This window comes from Bos indicus, chromosome 10, assembly GCF_029378745.1.
Source record: "Bos indicus isolate NIAB-ARS_2022 breed Sahiwal x Tharparkar chromosome 10, NIAB-ARS_B.indTharparkar_mat_pri_1.0, whole genome shotgun sequence".
Classification (NCBI taxonomy): Eukaryota; Metazoa; Chordata; class Mammalia; order Artiodactyla; family Bovidae; genus Bos; species Bos indicus.
This window is the reverse complement of record NC_091769.1, coordinates 44,064,023-44,085,003: the sequence shown is the minus strand read 5'-3', so window position 1 is coordinate 44,085,003 and position 20,981 is coordinate 44,064,023. Positions and strand designations below refer to the sequence as shown.

Sequence of the window (20,981 nt, the reverse complement as noted above, 5' to 3'; positions counted from 1 at the left end):
GGTCGGAGGGGAGAGGAGAAGGATAAGTTGGGAGACTGGGATTGAGACACACACACTACTATACATAAAGAGATAACTAATAAGGACCTACTGTACAGCACAGGGAACTGTACTCAATACTGTGTAATGACCTATATGGGAAAAGAATCTACAAAAGAGTGGATATATGTACAGCCGATTCACTCTGTTGTAGATCAAAAAGTAATACAACATTGTCAATCAACTATACACCAATAAAAAAATTAATTAGAAAAGAAAAAAAGCAAGGGGGGCAAATATTTAGCCAGTTACAAGCCCCATTCAGTGCTTCCCTACATTGCTTTGTGCACCTCAGATGCTGTGTGACCTGCAGAGATGAGGAAGGAGGACTGGGGATGATATGTTCATTCATCCCTTTAGCATCCCTGCTAAAGGGAGCTCTTTCATTCTCTCTGGCAGCCCAAGCTCCACAGTCACAGCCATGGTTTCAGAACCAGGGAGCCTGAGTGTTTCAGTAACACACCTCTTCATTTCCATCACCAACTCTCTATGCAGCTAAAACAGTTGCAGACATCTCGAAAAAGACCAAGAGTACATCATGGCTTGTGAATCAAAGTCCATCCCAGGGGATGGCTACTCTGGGTACAATTGAACACTATGTGACTTATCTTTTGCTCACGCAACCCCAGGCCAAGCCAAAAAAAAAAAATCGGTATGCAGACTAGAACACAGTTCAGATTCCCTTTCAATTCTGTTTTCATATTGTTTATCTTCTAGTTTTCCTAATTATAAATAATCAATCATCCAAGTGGTTTTGGAATTGCATCACTAATGGTTTGGAAAGTGGTTTGGAAAAATACCACAAGATATTGTGGTGTTGACTGGGTTTATAAAGACCAGGGAAGCACCGTGCCCCTAACTTCAAAGGATTGTCCATTTAAAACATGCTAAAAAAAATTTTTTAAACCTTAGAGATACCAGGCGGTTTAGACTAAAGATACCAAAAGTATGAAGATAAGATACATAATCTCAGAACCTTCCATGGAAGCTGTGAAAATGCTATCAGGATCATCTCCAGAAAATGCAATTTACTGTGGAAGTCTAATCAGTCATTTGGCAAACATTTCCCTAGACAGATAAGAGATTAGAGTGGGGGAGAGGGGATGGGAAAAGGGCCATGCAAGAAAGGAAGGGCAATGAGTTACTGGTAGGGATCTCTCATATCATACCAATACAACTCTCTTTCACTCTTCAAAAATTAAGAATTACAGCATAGGAAGCAGTATAGGTCAAAGACTGAACAGCTGAATTTTTTAAACAAAGGAATCGAGTTATTCATATAGACCGCAAGTCTCCTTTTTATCCACTTTATCTGGCCCACATTCCAAGGCACCTTAGGAAGGTTAGTAAACAAACAATCATGTTAGAACCCAAGCAGATGTCAGAACAAGCCCAGACCAAACATTCAAGGTCATCTTCGGCTACATGAGTCCATGATTTACAAAATATTCATGACTTCATCCATTTGTTTCACATTAATAAACATCTGTTCTACGTTAAAGCATTCAAGTTTTTTATAAATCAGCCATTTTGCCCTACCGAACACTCCCATAAGGGATATTGTTTTACCCATTGACTAGGGCCTTCATCTGATTATAGTGAGAAGCTACAGTACAACCTGCCCAATTCCTAACAACTGGGCCCTACTATATGACCAGGGCATTTTATAAAGCACAATCCAGTTGTGATATTTAATAATGATGGATGTTCAAGAAGCCCATTTGTAAGGTGGAGAATGGAGAACTTTTTTTTTTTAATTCTTTACCGTATCATTAGCTTCAAATGGAAAATAGAAGGTTCCCAAAGTGCTTTAATAAATGTAGTACAAAGAAAGGAACTGAAGTAACAGGGACTTGTAGCTCATCAAATTAGTATGGTTTGGCAACCATAGCACCCTCTCTTTCATCATGCTTCTTCCTAATCATCACACACTTGAAGATTTATAGCCTTTTTAAAAATTGCTTCTGTAGGTTTTCAATTATTACTGCAGCAAAAACTCTAAAGTATGGCACCATCACTTGTCTATTTGTGAAGCTTCCAAAGGGGTTTAGCTGGTTCATTTTTGTAGTTATGGCAAGCAACTGTTGTTATAAAATGGAGGAACATTATATATAGTCGGAATGCTTCTTTTCACTGCAGGGAAAGGAGATTGCAGAAATATAGTCCAAGGAAATGAAGTCTTGCCTCAAATCACACAGCTAGAGGCAGAGTGGGGCCCAGAAAGCCAGTTCTCCAGACCCAACGTCCACACTGTTTCCATTTCTACTGTATTTCTAGTGTTTTGTACAGCTTCCTTTATTAAGTTTAAATTCATGTGTATATACATATGTGTCTGTATATATATATATATATATATATATATATATATATATATATACATACATATATATGTATGTGAAAGTGAAAGTCACTCAGTTGTATCTGACTCTTTGCAATCCCATGGACTATACAGTCTATGGAATTCTCCAGGTCAGAACACTGGAGTGGGTAGCCATTCCCTTCTCCAGGGAATCTTTCCAACCCAGGGATTGAACCAGGGTCTCCTGCATTGCAGGCAGATTCTTTACCAACTGAGCCATCAGGGAAGCCCAAGAATACTGGAGTGGGTAGCCTACCCCTTCTCCAGTGGATCTTCCCAACACAGGAATTGAACCAGGGTTTCCTGCATTGCAGGCAGATTCTTTACCATCTGAGCTATATAGCTTATATAGCTATATAGTTTATTTCAAATACCTTATAATTAAGGCATGTTAATGCTTTAGTTCAGACATATTTTACCTAACAAATTGGAATTGGAATTGGAATTCGTGAAGCTTTCTGTACATTTTTATCTGAATTAATAAGCCCCCTGGAAATGGACTTCCTGTGATAAAATCAGCCAGCCGCTGGTTGTGCTGCTCCCTAGAGTGGAACAGAAGGCATAATGGAATCCCCTTTGGCAGACAGAGCCCCTTCTGTCCAGGAAATGAGGTCCCGCCACAAATCCTCAGCAGCAAGACAGGTGAGATTAGCAGAGGCCCAGCAGAGCCAGGGAGAGCAGGATGAGCTGGAATTCTAGAATTCATTAAGAACTGTGAACAGACTACAATTAGTACAGAGGGGAAGCAGAAGGAAGAGAAAGGAGGTGGAAGACAAAGGAAGGACCTGATGGGGAGGGAATGAAGGAGCAGGTGCCCTGGGGCAGAGTCAGAAGTGAAATAAAGAAGGAAGACAGGACAGACTGGCTGGATCAAGGCAGGCCAGAGGTCAGGGGGTCAGGCAGCCTGGAACACATCCCAAGACTCCAAGAGCCTGGGGAAGCAGGAGGCGGAAGGTCTATGACCCAGGTCCGGGGCTATGTCTGTCTTGCTCATCTCATGCCCCATGTCCAACTCACACAGCAGGTCTTCGAAGTTGGTGGGAGGATGAAAGGGATGCAGGGAGTTCAGGAACCAAAGCCAGAGAGTCTGGTTGTTTAGGGGCTGTGATCAATCAAAGGGGCTTCCCAGGTGCTGCTGGTGGTAAAGAACCCGTCTGCCAGTGCAGGAGACATAAGAGATGCGGGTTCGATCCCCTGGAGAAGGGCATGGCAACCCACTCCAGTATTCTTGCCTGGAGAATCTCATGGATAGCGGAGACTGACAGATTACAGTCCGTGAGGTTGCAAAGAATTGGACACAACTGATGCAACTTAGCACAGCACACAGCATATGATCAATCTAAAGGTCTAGATAACAGCAAAAATGGCATGAAAGTGAGTCAAGACCCTTGGGAAACAGCACACACTTCTCCCCAGAGTTAGAGAAGTGGGAGGCGAGTTCACGGCCAAAGGCAGGGAAGAGACAACAGAATAGGAAGAGAGGATGGAGGAGTTGGAGGGAGAGTCAAGAATAATTTTTATTTTTACTAAGTATCTGTGGAAGCCTCTTTTTTCTACTATGTCCCAAAACACTGATAGACACTTTTGATTAAACATATATATATATACATGTTGTTGCTAAGTACTTCATGTTGGTAGTAGCATTATTTCACTTCAGGCTGGCCTCAAACCCTATCTAGAAAAGGCCTGTACAGTCTATAAATATTCTCAAAGGACGATGAATTAGGTAAAAATAAACACCTGCCCAGAGGGGCACCCCCCCCACCCTTGCCTGCCCCAAATCGAAAACTTCCAACTTTTGTTATGGAACTGCTTCCCTCCTTGGATCCTTAGCTCACATATCTACAGGTACAGCCTGACTACTGCACCAGCCTGTTTATTGCTCTTCTAGAAAGTGACAGGTCAATCAGGCCCAAGAAGCCCAAGACTACTCCTGAATTTTGACCCCTAACTTTCTCCTCCTGATGATGAGGCCTCTGCAGATCCTTTTTTGCAACAACCTGACTCAGAAAAGCCCAACATTAGGATAGACAGCTCAGATCCCTCTGCCTCTGCCTTACATCCTTCCCCACCTCTTCCCTCCCCCAACCAGGATTCCCTGACCTTTGCTTTTCCTTTAACATCCTCAAATCCTGGGAATCTTAACACTGAGCTTGCCAGTTCCTGAAGCAGTTCCCCGCCCAGTGTTTGCTGCTCCTGGACCCCAGCCTAAGCCACCTGACCCTACTTAAAGGCATTAAATGAATCACGCAAGATCATATAGGTGCACAGAGGCAAAAATCAGTGATGGTACAGAGTTACGCACAAGGTAGCACGAGTTGATAAACATGCGTCTGAGAAAATTAATACTGGCCTACAAACACAAGAACTTTCAAAACTTAGAACATAGAGTATAAAAGATGAAGGGGATCATGGGCTTTAAAAACTCAGCTCAGGATACCACCACAGTGACTACAGCATTCACATATAGTTATTGAAAGAGGCCTCAAAAAGGTACTTCTTTGAGAATCTGTAGCATATTCAAATGGAGAAGACAATGGCATCCCACTCCAGCACTCTTGCCTGGAAAATCCCATGGATGGAGGAGCCTGGTGGGCTGCAGTCCATAGGGTGGCTAGGAGTCAGACACGACTGAGTGACTTCACTTTCACTTTTCACTCTCATGCATTGGAGAAGGAAATGGCAACCCACTCCAGTGTTCTTGCCTGGAGAATCCCAGGGACGGGGAGCCTGGTGGGTTGCCATCTATAGGGTCGCACAGAGTCAGACACGACTGAAGCGACTCAGCAGCAGCAGCAGCAGCATATTCAAAAGCAGAGACATTACTTTGCCAACAAAGGTCCGTCTAGTCAAGGCTATGGTTTTTCCAGTGGTCATGTATGGATATGAGAGTTGGACTGTGAAGAAGGCTGAGTACCGAAGAATTGATGCTTTTGAACTGTAGTGTTGGAGAAGACTCTTGAGAGTCCCTTGGACTGCAAGGAGGTCCAACCAGTCCATTTTGAAGGAGATCAGCCCTGGGATTTCTTTGGAAGGGATGATGCCAAGGCTGAAACTCCAGTACTTTGGCCATCTCATGTGAAGAGTTGACTCATTGGAAAAGACTCTTATGCTGGGAGGGATTGGGGGCAGGAGGAGAAGGGAACAACAGAGGATGAGATGGCTGGATGGCATCACTGACTCGATAGACGTGTGTCTGAGTGAACTCCGGGAGTTGGTGATGGACAGGGAAGCCTGGCGTGGTGCGATTCATGGGGTCGCAAAGAGTTGGACATGACTGAGCGACTGAACTGAACTGAACTGAAAAGGAGCTACAACAGTATTTCTCAAGCTGTGTTCTATGGAATACCAATATTCCTGGGATGTGAATTACTGCTCCTGAGATGTGAATCACGCTGCCTTGACAAAGCACTTCGATGATCAGGTTAACCAGGAGGCAGAGTTCATCTCCTCCTTGGTAGTCTCAATGCACTTAAGCATATTTCAGGTTGTAAGAAGCTGTACAGCAAAGAAGCCCATTACATTTGATTTATACGAATCTTTCCTAAACTTACCTGACCACTACTCTCTTTTACTAGAGAATACCTCTTTTTTCTAAGAAAACAGTTTGAGAAATTCTGAACCAGATTTAGTTAACCAACTCCCGGAGTTCACTCAGTTTAATTAATCCTTGACTTTTTAATTCAATTATTAGCTAGAATAAAGCAGGCCACTGGCTTTACGTGGTTAACTGGCTGGTCATAAACCTTGTGTCATTAGAGATTCTATGATATATCTGATATATGCCCTACACTGAAATGCATCTTTATTCAATGCTTTTTAAAAAAAATTAGAGTAGCATTAAAATATATACATTACCAGGTATAAAATAGATAGCTAGTGGGAAGCTTCTGTATAACACAGGGAGCTCAGCCTGGTGCTCTGTGATGACCTAGAGAGGTGGGATGGGGTAGGGTAGGAGGAAAGCTCAAGAGGGAGGGGATATAAGTATACTTATGGCTGATTCACATTGTTGTGTGGCAGAAACCAACACAGCGTTGTAAAGCAGTTGTCCTATTTAACATTTTCTAGGATTTGACAAAAAGGAGCATAATCACATCACTTGAAAATGCCTTCCTTTGAGTCTTTCAGTCACAGCTTCAGCAGACTCTGAATTTCAGAGGGGAGGCTCTAACTGCTCAAGAAGAAAGCATATAGAAAAGCACACCTTTCTGGGGAATCAGGCCATCACAGGCCCATCACATCTGTGTGCTGGAAGAAGCTCTAGAGGTTAGCCAACTGATGTCACCTTCTCATGAATTTGCTGAGTAGCTTCAGGAGGGTTGGCAGCTGCCAAGACCACAAACTCCACACTGATGGAGCTGGGATTAGGACCAGGATTTTTTGGTGCCTCTGCCAGGAGGATTTTCCTGTCCTGGAATTATCTGCTTTTCTCAGAAAGGAAGAATCCAGTCTTTGTCGTCTGAAAACCACATTGGAAAGACAAGAAGGAAATAGGCCAAAATGTGAACACTACTCCACATAGAGGGGATATTTTGGTCTTTGTTCTATTTTCCTTCATTGACCAAAATGTCTACAAAGGGCATATATTCCTTTTATAGCAAAACAAAAAGAAAAAAGCAAAAAATTGTTTTACTATTTAAAAAAAAAAAAAGCAGCTGCGGAAGGTAAATTCATATGCTGAAAAGCATCATCCACGTGGCTCCTAGTCATTGAGCAGAATAAGCAGAACTAATGAATGCCATGGCATTTCCCCGTGTTGGCTGTGAGCAAGGATGATTCACTGGGGCAGCTTGGAGACCACCCTGCTGGCTGCTGGCGGAGCACCGGCCCCACTGATCCACTTCATGCTGCAATGGCTTCACCCACAGACTATCAAGGAGCAGAGCATTGCTTGACTGCCTTCCATAATTTCCTCTCAAAGCATGTGTCTCAATATTGGATTTGAGTGACTTCTCAATGATTTCTAAATTGAACCTAACTGAATACACAAGTTTAAATGGAAAGAGATTTTTTTATTGCTTTTCTGTACTTATGCACTGGCTTCCCAACTAGAAAAACTTCTCTTCAGTCTGATTATGTCTGAAAACAATAGTTTTAGAGGTTTAATCCCTATTTTGGAGTCCAAGCAAGTAGTAAATTGTTTATATATAAGGTGTGTATGTGTGTATGTGTATGTGTGAATGAGTGTGTGTTTGTGTGTGTATGTATGTGTCATTTTCTGCTACTACAACAAAAACACCACAGATTGAGTGGCCTATAAACAACAGAAATTTATTTCTCACAGTCCTGGAAATTGCAATTGGTGTCTGATGAGGGCTCACTTTCTCACATGGTAGAAATGGCAAGGGAGCTTTCTGGTGTCTTTTCCTATAAGGGCATTAATCTCATTTATGAGGATTCTACCCTCATGATTTAAACAAGGCCCCACCTCCTAATACCATCACCCTGGGTATTAGGTTTCAACATATCAATTTGGGGTGGATAACAGTGTGTTGTTCAGTCACTAAGTCATATCTGACTCTTTGCAACCCCATGGACTACAGCACACCAGGCTTCCCTGTCCTTCACCATTTCCCAGAGCTTGCCCCACTCATGTCCATTGACTCAGTGATGCCATCCAACCATCCCGTCCTCTGCTGTCCCCTTCTCCTCCTGCCTTTTATCTTTCCCAGTATCAGGGTCTTTCCCATAAGTCAGCTCTTCACATCAGGTGGCCAAAGTATTAGAGCTTCAGCGTTATCAACAGTTCTTCCAATAAATATTCAGGATTGATTTCCTTTAGGATTGACTGGTTTGATCTCCTTGCTGTCCAAGGGACTCGCAAGAGTCTTCTCCAGCATCACAATTCAGAAGTATCAATTCTTTGGCACTAAGCCTGCTTTACAGTCCAACTTTCACATCTGTACACAACTACTGGAAAAACCATAGCTTTGACTATACAGGCCTTTTTTTGGCAAAGTGATGTCTCTGCTTTTTAATATCCTGTCTAGGTTTGTCACAGCTTTCCTTCCAAGGAGCAAATGTCTTTTGATTTCATGGCTGTAGTCATCTTCCACAGTAATTTTGGAACCCAAGAAAATAGAATCTGTCACTGTTTCCACTTTTTCTCCATCTATTTGCCATGAAGCGATGGGACCAGATACCATGACCTAAGTTTTGTGAATATTGAATTTCAAGTTAGCTTTTTCACTTTCTTCTTTCACCTTCATCAAGAAGTTTGTTAGTTCCTCTTCACTTTCTGCCATTGGTATCATCTGCATATCTGAAAAGTGAAAGTCACTCAGTCATATTCAACTCTTTGCAACCCCATGGACTATAGTCCATTGAATTCTCCAGGCAAGAATACTAGAGTGGGTAGCCGTTACCTTCTCCAGGGGATCTTCCCAACCCAGGGATTGAACCCAGGTTTCCCACATTGCAAGTGGATTCTTTACCAGCTGAGCCACCAGGGAAGTTGTTGATATTTCTCCCAGAAATCTTGATTCCAGCTTGTGATTCATCCAGCTTGAAATTTCTTGTGATGTATGCTGCACATAAGTTAAGTAAGCAGGATAACAATATACAATTAGACATACTCCTTTTCCGATTTTGAACCAGTCAGTTGTTCCATGTCTGGTTCTAACTGTTGCTTCTTGACCCAAATACAGGTTTCTCAGGAGACAGGTAAGGTGGTCTGGTACTCCAATCTCTTTAACAGTATGAATGGATGCTATTTGAATCTGACAGACCTAGACAGCATATTAAAAAGAGAGCAGAGACATTATTTTGCTGACAAAGGTCCATATGGTCAAGCATTTTTCCAGTGGTCATGTATGGACGTGAGAGTTGGACCATAAAGAAGACTGAGCACCAAAGAATGGATGCTTTTGAACTGTGTTGCTGGAGAAGACTCTTGAGAGTCCCTTGGACTGCAAGGAGATCAAACCAATCAATCCTAAAGGAAATCAAACCTGAACATTCACTGGAAGGACTGGTGCTGAAGCTGAAGCTCCAATACTGTGGCCACCTGATGCAAAGAGCCGACTCATTTGAAAAGACCCTGCTTCTGGGAAAGATAAAAGGCAGGAAGAGAAGGGGATGAGAGAGGATGAGTTGGTTGGATGGCATTACCAACTCAATGGACACAAGTCTGGACAAGCTCCAGTAGATTATGTAGGACAGGAAGCCTGGTATGGGGTCGCAAAGAGTCAGACATGACTGAGACTGAACAACAACAGATCATTTCATTCTAAAGGGAACAATTGTATATAATCCTCTCAATCAAATAATAAGTGTTTAGTCAGTTTTTGGACATCTTTTTCTGAAATTTTCCAAAAATCGTTTGTCTACTATTACCTGAAAATACTCTGACTCCTTTAACTATATGCATTCTTCTAAAGTAGCGGCTAAGGTACATCTTCAACATTTCCATCACTTCCTTCAATACTTCTTCACTTTTTACTCTTTCCTTACTGACATTAAGCACAACCCTTTGTTTTGTGCCTTCCCTGTTCCAGGCAGACACTCCTCCTTTCCTTTAGGATCATCCTAGCCTGCTCTCTCTGCCACAGTCCCTGGGTGGTAATATCCTTCTCCCCCATGTTTAAGGCCAGTCTCTTCCTTTGTGTCTTTGAGTCCATTCCATATCATTTCATCTCCCCGTGGGTCCTGATCCAGTTACCTCTGTTGCCCATTGTATCTTTAATTTTCTTCTTTTTACCAATTTTCCCCTCTTAGTTTATAAGCTTGTTCAGTTCTTACCCATCTCAAAGAAACTAATTTCCCCTTGACCACACATGGTCTTCTGCCTTTTGTTTTACCTCTCTTGGTCCCTTTACCTCAAGTTTCTAAGTGGTTAGACAGTAGTCACTGTCTCCATTTTCTGATCTTACATATATTCCTTCCCAGGAGTAACCCTGGCTTCTATGCACCAAACCACTAAGAGGGCATCAGCTAAGATCATCAGCTGAGGCACAGTCTTCTCTCCTCATGGTACTGGATATCTTACCTCTGACCCTGATGACTGCTCATACACTGAGACACACTCTGCTCACTCTTCTTCCCAGATTCCATGTTCAATCTGTTCTCCTTACACCCCTATAACTGTTCCTTCTCAGCCTCTTTCACAGGCCCTTCTTTCTCTATATTCCCCTTAAATGTTGGAGTTTTCATGTTTCATTATCCAGAGTTTCATTCTAGATCTACTTCCCTTTTTATTCTACAGATTCCCTGGATGATTAAACCCACTTTCATGGTATTCCCAAACAATCCCTATTTATGCTGGTGGTGCCTAAATCCACTCTCTCCAGGTCAAAACTCTCCCATTCTTGAGCTACAGACTCATATTCCAAGGGCCTGCTGGAAACCCTCATCTGGATGTCCAGGGGCACTCCGAATTCAATATGCTCCAAATCAACTTACTATCTCCCCAACCTATGTCTTCTACTGTTCCTCCTGTAGTTGAAGAACCATCACTAGAGTCATCAGTCATTCCTATTTTCCTTAGACGAAGGGACTTCCCAGCACATGGGACTCTCAGTCTTAATAGGACAGTCCTAGGCAGGCGGGGATGGCCCCTAACACCACCCACCCATCTTCAGGTCTAGAATCTGGGTCTTGATCTCTGTCCTCTCTTCTCACTTCTTCAATCTCCATGTCCTTCCAATTTCATTTCCTAAGTAGTTATCAAATTCCTACTCTCCTTTCCACCCCAAGCTCACACCCTTACTATCTCTTGCCTGTTTTACCCCCCTGGATGCCTAAGTATATCTCTGATGCCAATCTTCTTCCCCTTTAGATTCATGCTCCACATAGCTGCTGAAGAGAATTTTCAAACAGAAATTTCACCAAATCTCTATCCTGCTCAAAATATTCCATGGGCTACCCATCGCCCTTGGGGTAAAGCCCAAACATGTTAATATGGAAAAGTCCTCCTTGGTCCCTCCAGCCCCGGCCTCACCTCATGTCACTCATTGAGCTGTGTGGGTGTCTCCACAGTGCAGGCTGCTCACCCTCGGCTCTTCCTGTGACTTTTTCCTGCCATGCCCTTATCTCTTTACCCCAACTGCCTTCCTCACCTAGTTTACATTCAACATTCAACTCAGGTTCAAGACTCAACTCCTCTGGCATCATTCCGCCAAGTGGCTTTCTGTGACATGCACAGTCTACAGATGTGTGCTAGCTGCCCCTCCAACCCCCAGACCACTGCGCACAGTGCACTCAGATTTGCCAGTTGGTCTTTCTTTCCCTCTGGACTGTGAACTGCCAGGAGGAGATACAGGCACGTCCTGGGCAACACCTAGGAAAATGCCTAGCACAGGTAGAACTCAACAGACACTCATGGAACTCTATTTGGAATGCAAACGTCTATTTGGAATGAAAACTGGCAGCCAGCAGGTTAGATCCACCCCATAATCATGGTTTATTTGACCTACATGATTTTTTTCAACACTAGTGTTTAAAAGTCAGGAGACCTCATCTAAAAACTTAAAATTTTCAAATCCCTTGGAAAGTCTAAGTATCTGAAAATATGAGGTTCATATTTTTCTGTGGTACTGACCTCATTAGAAAGGACACTTGCTCATATCTTCCCAGTTCACTATCAGCCTACCTCCTGGACTCTGGAAGGAGCAGTAAACCCCAGGGACAAGTTCCCTGTGTCTGCTCTGCTTTCTTCTCAATGGGATGTATGGACCAATTTTTTGTTGTTGTTAAGTTTTATTGGGGGGAGCTACCAGATGCTGTGCAAAGCAAGTGGGTGGCTGCTTTTCCTTAGGGTAAAGAAAATGGTCAGAGACCATCTTGGTAGAACATTTTGGATCAGCAAGAAGTCCACCCTGGCTGATGACTTCTGCTCTGGTTTTCTGTCATTCTAGATTTGTATCTAATATTGAACCCTTTACATTGTATTATAATTCATTGTTCAAGTTTTAAAACTCAAAGAACTTAATTCCAATTTCTTCCCATATATTTCCCAAGAGAGGGCTGCACAAGAAATATTCAGTTCAGTTCATTTCAGTCGCTCAGTCGTGTCCAACTCTTTGCGACCCCATGAATCGCAGCACGCCAGGCCTCCCTGTCCATCACCAACTCCCAGAGTTCACTCAGACTCACGCCCATCGAGTCAGTGATGCCATCCAGCCATCTTATCCTCTGTCGTCCCCTTCTCCTCCTGCCCCCAATCCCTCCCAGCATCAGAGTCTTTTCCAGTGACTCAACTCTTCGCATGAGGTGGCCAAAGTACTAGAGTTTCAGCTTTAGCATCATTCCTTCCAAAGAAATCCCAGGGCTGATCTCCTTCAGAATGGACTGGTTGGACCTCCTTGCAGTCCAAGGGACTCTCAAGAGTCTTCTCCAACACCACAGTTCAAAAGCATCAATTCTTCGGCGCTCAGCCTTCTTCACAGTCCAACTCTCACATCCATACATGACCACAGGAAAAACCATAGCCTTGACTAGATGGACCTTTGTTGGCAAAGTAATGTCTCTGCTTCTGCATATGCTATCTAGGTTGGTCATAACTTTCCTCCCAAGGAGTAAGCGTCTTTTAATTTCATGGCTGCAGTCACCATCTGCAGTGATTTTGGAGCCCAGAAAAATAAAGTCTGACACTGTTTCCACTGTTTCCCCATCTATTTCCCATGAAGTGATGGGACCAGATGCCATGATCTTCGTTTTCTGAATGTTGAGTTTTAAGCCAACTTTTTCATTAGTGACATTACAATCTTCAAAATAGTACTTTCACCATCACTATGTCATTACATTCTTACTTCATTTCTGGGACAATAAATCACAGGGTCTTGGCATGAGAGATTTCAATTTTATACCTATATTGAATTTTCTCCACAAGTCTGATTGTTTTCACACAAAACAGACAAGCATCACATGCACAGATACATCTCGAGAGCTTTTTACACCTTAACTGCTAACAGCTTTACGAATCTTAATGGTTCAGAGGTTTATTTTTCACCACAGGCCCAGATGGAAATCACTGGCATTAGGAAGAACTGAAATCCCCAGCTGAGATAAAGCAGAAGACTTCCAGGCAGAAGAAATCAGAATCGGACCTACTAGTGCTGCCATCTGTTTCTCTGCACTCTTAGAGTTTGTGGCTCCCATCAGACCCGGGGAATCGTCCAGCTGTGAGTTTCTGTTTTACTGGGATTGAATTCCATCAATGTCCCTGACTTCCAGGCTTTGACCATCATCCTATGATGGTTGCCTCTATCAGACATTTCTGTTCTTTGCTTTATAATATGTATTTATTAACAATAATAAAGTTAATTCAACTGAGTCTAACTATGATCATTTGATGACATTTTTGGGGATCGCTTTGGATACCCCCACTCCAGTACTCTTGCCTGGAAAATCCCATGGACGGAGGAGCCTGGAAGGCTGCAGTCCATGGGGTCGCTGAGGGTCGGACATGACTGAGTGACTTCACTTTCACTTTTGGATACCAACAAGCATGCCCAAGTCAGGATTTCAGATCAGGGACTACAGGGCTTCCTTCTATTCCAGATGGCCTGCCCTGGGTGGTGCTAGTGGTAAAGAACCTGCACACCAATGCAGGTGACCTAAGAGACTCAGGTTCAATCCCTAGGTTGGGAAGATCCCCTGGAGGAGGGCATGGTAAGCAACTCCGGTAATCTTGCCTGGAGAAGCCCGTGGAGAAAGGAGCCTGGCAGGCTACTGTCCTTAGGGTCGCAAAGAATTGGACATACTGAAGCTGGTTCCAAATAGGAAAAGAAGTATGTCAAGGCTGTATATTGTCACCCTGCTTATTCAACTTATATGCAGAGTACATCATGAGAAACACTGGGCTGGAAGAAGCACAAGCTGGAATCAAAATTGCCGGGAGAAATATCAATAATACCTCAGATATGCAGATGACACTACCCTTATGGCAGAAAGTGAAAAAGAACTAAAGAGCCTCTTGATGAAAGTGAAAGAGGAGAATGAAAAACTTTTTGGGGGCTCCAAAATCACTGCAGATGGTGATTGCAGCCCTGAAATTAAAAGACGCTTACTCCTTGGAAGGAAAGTTATGACCAACCTAGATAGCATATTCAAAAGCAGAGACATTACTTTGCCAACAAAGGTTCGTCTAGTCAAGGCTATGGTTTTTCCAGTGGTCATGTATGGATATGAAATTTGGACTGTGAAGAAAGCTGAGCACCGAAGAATTGATGCTTTTGAACTGTGGTGCTGGAGAAGACTCTTGAGAGTCCCTTGGACTGCAAGGAGGTCCAACCAGTCCATTCTGAAGGAGATCAGCCCTGGGATTTCTTTGGAAGGAATGATGCTAAAGCTGAAACTCTAGTACTTTGGCCACCTTGTGCGAAGAGTTGACTCATTGGAAAAGACTCTGATGCTGGGAGGGATTGGGGGCAGGAGAAGAAGGGGACGACAGAGGATGAGATGGCTGGATGGCATCAGTGACTCGATGGCTGTGAGTCTGAGTGAACTCTGGGAGTTGGTGATGGACAGGGAGGCTTGGCGTGCTGCAATTCATGGGGTCGCAAAGAGTCAGACACGACTGAGCAACTGAACTGAACTGAAGCCACTTAGCATACCCTGGTACAATGGGCCAGTTGTTTTTTTGTGTGTGATTTTGAAACTGTTCTATAGCAGCACTGATGCCATGGTCTAGTCTGATAACCACATATGCCATGAGGGAAAAATTAATTGTATTCAGAGATTCCTTTCTCATTGGGTGGAATCTCAAAATCAGCAGCTTCACCACATGTCCTTTTGTAGAACTGCCCTGAAGACTGATTTTCCTATTTCTCTCCAGGAACCTCCCAGTGAACGATGGCCAACTGCCAGATGCTGAATGCCACAGAGAGAGACTCACCCTTCCCACCAGCCCTGGACCTCTTGCCAAAAACACTCCGGGAAACTCCCTCTGAAGTCATGCATATCTCTCTGGACTGTAACCCTGCCTGTGCGTGATCATGGCCACAGCTGGGGACAGCAATTGAGGGGTAGACATCTGCTACATAAAGACTGCAGGCATAAATCTTCATTTTAATGAGACTTAAAAGATGGACTGCTCTGATTAATACCGGGAACTGGTGTTTCTAAGGGTGGACTACATGCACTGTTTGCCTACCTTGCCCCAATTACCTGGTGCCCGAGATAAGCTACTAGTTTGAACAAGCCTTCTCAGACTTACTGTACTCCTTTTCTTGACAGTAACCTTCCTTCATGTATTTTTAAGTGAGAGAGAATGTCAAGATCAAACCTACATCAAACTGGCTGAGGTAACCCAATTCAAAAGCAGCTTTTCCCTAAATCTGTAACTTGGCATTAGGGCTTGTTTCCTGCCCCAATCTTATTGCATAATCAGGATATTTGGCAGTTTTGTTTGTAAAAAAGAGCCTGGTTTAGCCGCAGCGGGTAGGCAAGTTTGCCACGTGCTCCTGCCTGGCCGAACCAGCCCTTTCGACTGCAGATGGAACAGTACAGTCCAACTAGTTCTATATGTCATTATCATAAGCAGAGAGCCCCCATCCTCCCCCTTTCTTTGTCAACAACCACCTTGCATTTTAGCACGTGTTTATATCTTGGATTGAATAAGAAGATCAAGCCAACAATTACTCCTCAGATACATGGATTCATTTCAGCAAACACTTATTGATCACTGGCAATGTCACAGAAACTCAACTAAGATGAAATATATGTAGTCCTTCATCTCAAAGAGTTCAGCTCAGTTGCTCAGTTGTATTCAACTCTGCAACCCCATGGACTGCAGCATGCCAGACTGCCCTGTCCATCACCAACTCCTGGAGCTTGCTCAAACTCATATCCATCAAGTCGGTGATGCCATCCAACCATCTCATCCTCTGTCGTCCCCTTCTCCTCCTGCCTTCAATCTTTCCCAACATCAGGGTATTTTCTTCTTCACCTTCCCATCAGGTGGCCAAAATAATGGAGCTTCAGCTTCAGCATCAGTCCTTCCAGTGAATATTCAGGACAGATTTCATTTAAGATGGACTGGTTGGATCTCCTTGCAGTCAAGAATCTTCTCCAACACCACAGTTCAAAAGCATCAATTTTTCAGTGCTCAGCTTTGTTTATAGTCCAACTCTCACATCCATACGTGACTACTGGAAAAACGATAGCTTTGACCATACGAACATTTGTCAGGAAAGTAACGTCTCTGCTTTATAATATGCTGTCTAGGTTGGTGATAGCTTTTCTTCCCAGGAGCAAGTCTTTTAATTTCATAGCTGCAGTCACCACCTGCAGTGATTTTGGAGCCCAAGAAAGGAAAGTCTGTCACTGTTTCCATTGTTTCCCCATCTATATGCCATGAAGTGATGGGACTGGATGCCATGATCTTAGTTTTTTGAATGTTGAGTTTTAAGCCAGCTTTTTCACTCTCCTCTTTCATTTTCATCAAGAGGTTCTTCAGTTCCTCTTCGCTTTCTGCCATAAAGGTGGTGTCATCTGCATATCTGAGGTTATTGATATTTCTCCTGGAAATCTTGATTCTAGCTTGTGCTTTATCCAGCCCAGCATTTTGCATGATGTACTCTGCATGTAAGTTAAATAAGCAGGGTGAAAATATACAGCCTTGATGTACTCCTTTCCCAATTTGGAACCTGTTGTTCCATGTTCAGTTCTAACTGCTGCTTCTTGATCTGCATGCTCAACAGGCAAGTAAGTTGGTCTGAATTAGGCACAGAAACACCTAAGTACAGATTAGTGAACTAGAATACGGAAGTTAAAATTCCAAATGCAATCCAGAGATACAAAACAATGAAAATATTCTTTAAATGGTTAAAGCATATGGGGAAAAAAGTAAAAAAGTCTCACATATATCTATTTGGAAATCTAGAAGGAGATTATAGATAGAATGATGAAAGGTCAGTGTTCAAAGAGATACTAGCTAAGGATTTTCCAAACATTAGGAATTAAAATTAAAAAACAAGTAGAATAAATAAAAGGAAATCTGCAAATAATCCCATCAAAATGAAACTATGAATATCAAAATGGAGAATCTTAAAAGCACCTAGAGAGAAAAGACACATTCCTTGAAGAAAGAGCAATTATAATGACCTTAGCATCCCACAACACTATTGGAAACCAAAAAAGACTGGGATTGTTACCTTCAAGCAGTACATAACTGTCAACCTAGTATCATATGCCCTCAAAGCATATAAAACAATTTCAGCTGTGATAAGAATTGTAACTGAGTTGTAAATAAGGAGCTCTGAGAAAGCTAATGAAGGAACAGTTGATTCTGCACTGTAGCAGAGCTGAGGAGTGATCTAGATTTGGGCCCTGATGGATGGACAGGATTTAGGCAGCTGGGGGAGTGGGGCTGCAGGGCAGCTAGTTTTAGGATGCTTTGTTCAAATAAAAAAAAAATGCCCTACCTCAAAGGCAATGCTGCTCCATGCAAGGTGCCCAGAGTGTAGGCTCTACCTGAAATGCCAGCCCTCCCTTGACTCTTCAGCTCTGAGCCCTTACACAGGGCACCATCTGAACATAGGTATCTTGCTGCCCTGTGCAGAGGCACTCCAGACAGAGAAATCTGAGCAAATTATTCCAAGAATACATGGAAGTTCTAGTATGTTCAAGCCATAGGAAACAATGGAAAGACTCTGGTACCTCCATCCAGTAAGTATGTCTTCTTCCTGGTGTTCAAGCTCGTGCACTGGACTACATAGAACAGTTGTTTCTGTGAGCAGGAAAGGCAGCAAAGTGAGAAGGCTAATCAGGAACTTCAAGGTGGATGAGGCTCTTCTAGAATACAAAAGACATGGTAAGGCTACCTACCACACAGAACTGGTGTGCAAATTAAATGAAATAATACATTAAAGATACCTGACATACAGTAAATGAAAGAACGGTGAACTAGCATAGTCATCATTACTTTCAAAGTATTTATTAAAATTTTTTGTTGTTTAGTTGCTAAGCTGAGTCCAACTCTTTTGTGACCCTGTGGACCCCACTATGGGATTTCCTAGGCAAGAATACTGAAGTGTGTTGCCATTTCCTTCTCCAGGGGATCTTTGCCACCCAGGAATCAAACCCAGGTCTCTTGCATTGGCAGGCGGATTCTTTACAACTAAGCCACCTGGGAAGCTCCATTTATTAAATTAATTACACGCAAAAGTGAAATCACATGATTGGACAATCCTTTGATAGGGACGTTCTTTTTCATGTTAATACAGAGTTTCCAGAGCCTTCTCTGTGTAAGTTTCTGAGGGTACAAAGATGAAAAACACCTGAGATAATGTTTTTTTTGGGGTGAATATTCTTTTCTCACCTTTTCCTGGGAATATTTGTTACTGTAAGATGTCTCTAATAAGATGTTGGTTAGCAGGTATCAAAAAACCTTATTTAATTAAGTCTCTTAATCCTTTTGGGTCTGAGTTTCCTCCACTTCAAAGCCAGATGGTTTGGCTAGTTGATCTTCAGGGCTCCTTCTGGAACTAACAGTGTATGGTTATAGAATCACGGGGATTTGGCTGTTAGTAAAAACTCTCACTTCTGTTTCAGTGGCTTTTCTCCCCACTCATCTTCTCATGGACTGGGAAAGCCTATAGGAAATTCATGTTTTAAAGCAATATTTATTTATTTTGGGCCATGCTGGGTCTTCTTTGTCATGCGGGCTTTTCTCCAGTTGTGGTGAGTGGGAGGCCCACTCTCTAGTTGCGGTGCATGGGTTTCTCTTGTGGAGCTTCTCTTGTGGAGCTTCTCTTGTGGAGCATGGGCTCTAGGGCACACGGGCTCCAGTAGTTACAGCACAGGGGCTCAGCAGTTGCAGCCTGCAGGCTCTAAGTACAGGCTCAGTAATTATGGCACATGGGCTTAGTTGCCTCACGGCATATGGGATCTTCCAGGACCAGGGATTGAACCCATATGCCCTGGATTGGCAGGGGGATTCTTTACCACTGGTCCACCAGGGAAGTCTAAAACTCATTTTTGAGGTCACAAAAGAGGAAGAACTCAGACCCCTCAACCCAGACCCAACTACTACCTTTACAAAAGGGCAGAGAGTTCTCTGCAGACCTGGAAAGCGAGCATGTGATTCTCAGGAAGGCTGGTGGGCCTGAGGTCTCTATGGAGGCCCAGCTGTACCCCTCATCCAAATCAGACTGGCTATGGGTTCAGATCAGGAACAAAAAGATGCTTTTAGGCTGGGACCTAAAGAAGAACTATTCAGCCTCTTGTTGTTTTATAGAATAGCCCAGTTTCTCCCAGCACAGAGAAAACCTATGAAGAAATTCACTGAGGCTTGGATGGTCAGTTGGATAGTCACAAATCCTTGCTTTCTCCCTGGGTCCATTAAACAAATAGGAAAATAAACAGTTAATCAAAGCTGAGCCAGCTCAGGCTCTTAAAGCATTTCAATGTGGTTATTATATTATTGCTGAAGTTTTCAAGCACATTGCATTAAGAAGGGGGGAAAACCCAATTAAAACGAACATCTCTGAGAAGCTGCTTCACCCCAGGCTGTGGGTTCCCTGAAAGCCAACACTGACAATCAAGAGCTCCCAGGCACACAGATACCCCCACTCCCTGGCAGCTGCACAAGCATTGTTCACTAAAGCACTTTAGAAAGCCATTTAGAAATCCGGAGAGTAAGGCCTAAGGGAAGCTAGGACTCAGCAACTCCTTGCCAGGACCAAGAAGAGCTGGCTCTCCTCCTGGCCTGCGCCAGCACCACCCAAGGCAGAAAGAGCCTGTGGAGTGCCTAACAAAGATAGGCCATGCGTCCAGATTCTCTTGCTCTCTCCCATCTGTCATCAGCCCCACAAGTGTGGGCTAGAATTTGATGAAATGGCTTATCACATATATTGCTAACAACTGAATTGCGACAGATCGTCCCAGGAAAAACAGGAGAGGAAAAACTGAACGAAAACAGAATCCCCATTTCATTTCATGGCAACCGTGAACCAACAAATTCTTCATGTATCAATGTGGGGATGTGTCTCAGACCTTCCCAGGCTCAGGCAGCCCTCAAGAAGACTCTTAAGAGGGTCAGATGTTCACAAAATTATCATTAAATCTCTTGACGGTGGGGCCAGCACTGACCAGGAAAAACATTCTGTCAGACAAAAACTCACACCAAGGGGAAAAAAACTTAGTAACTTGAAGGGGATTCTCCTTCCACTGTACCCCATACACTCACCTACAAAGTTTTCTCCACAAAAGCAATCACTTTGTTATTCTCTGCTAGAGGGAGATAAGCCAGGTTCTAGCATGCTAGAGAATGCTGAGGAGACATTTCTCTGTTTGTTTAGTAAAGGGGGGGGCTGCTTCAAAGGGCCTTAGCAAAGAGAGATCTTTTGTATCCTCTCTCTTGAAAGTTGGTGACAGAGGCTGTAGAGGGTCAGGTATTCGGAGAGAAGGGTATGGCATGAAGCCACATAGGAAAACCAATTACTGGTGCTGGAAGTCATCTGGATCTTTGGCCTAATCAGGTCCAGAAGGACTACATGTGCAGGGTAAACTGGTGAGGTTTCAGCCTTTGATTTCATGAAACACAGGGGGGTTTTGTTCATATGTTTTTGGAGGTAAGAGTCTGCATCATTTTTGGCAGCCACAAACCTTGCCATATGCTGAGAGAGAGTGAGGGTTG

At 43.3% G+C, this 20,981-nt stretch overlaps 1 long non-coding RNA gene across 2 annotated transcripts in view; it reads left to right on the top strand.

The window, feature by feature from the left end:
* Positions 1-18,308, top strand: part of LOC139185241 (uncharacterized) — a 51,236-nt gene extending 32,928 nt beyond the window's left edge. The window contains exons 3-4 of one of the 2 annotated variants that reach the window (XR_011568824.1): positions 13,355-13,521; positions 15,177-18,308. This is a non-coding gene — a long non-coding RNA (uncharacterized lncRNA). Of the gene's footprint in view, positions 1-13,354; positions 13,679-15,176 lie in introns of those variants that run through there. The other variant, XR_011568825.1, reaches the window with a different exon arrangement.
* Positions 18,309-20,981: the final 2,673 nt, after the last annotated feature.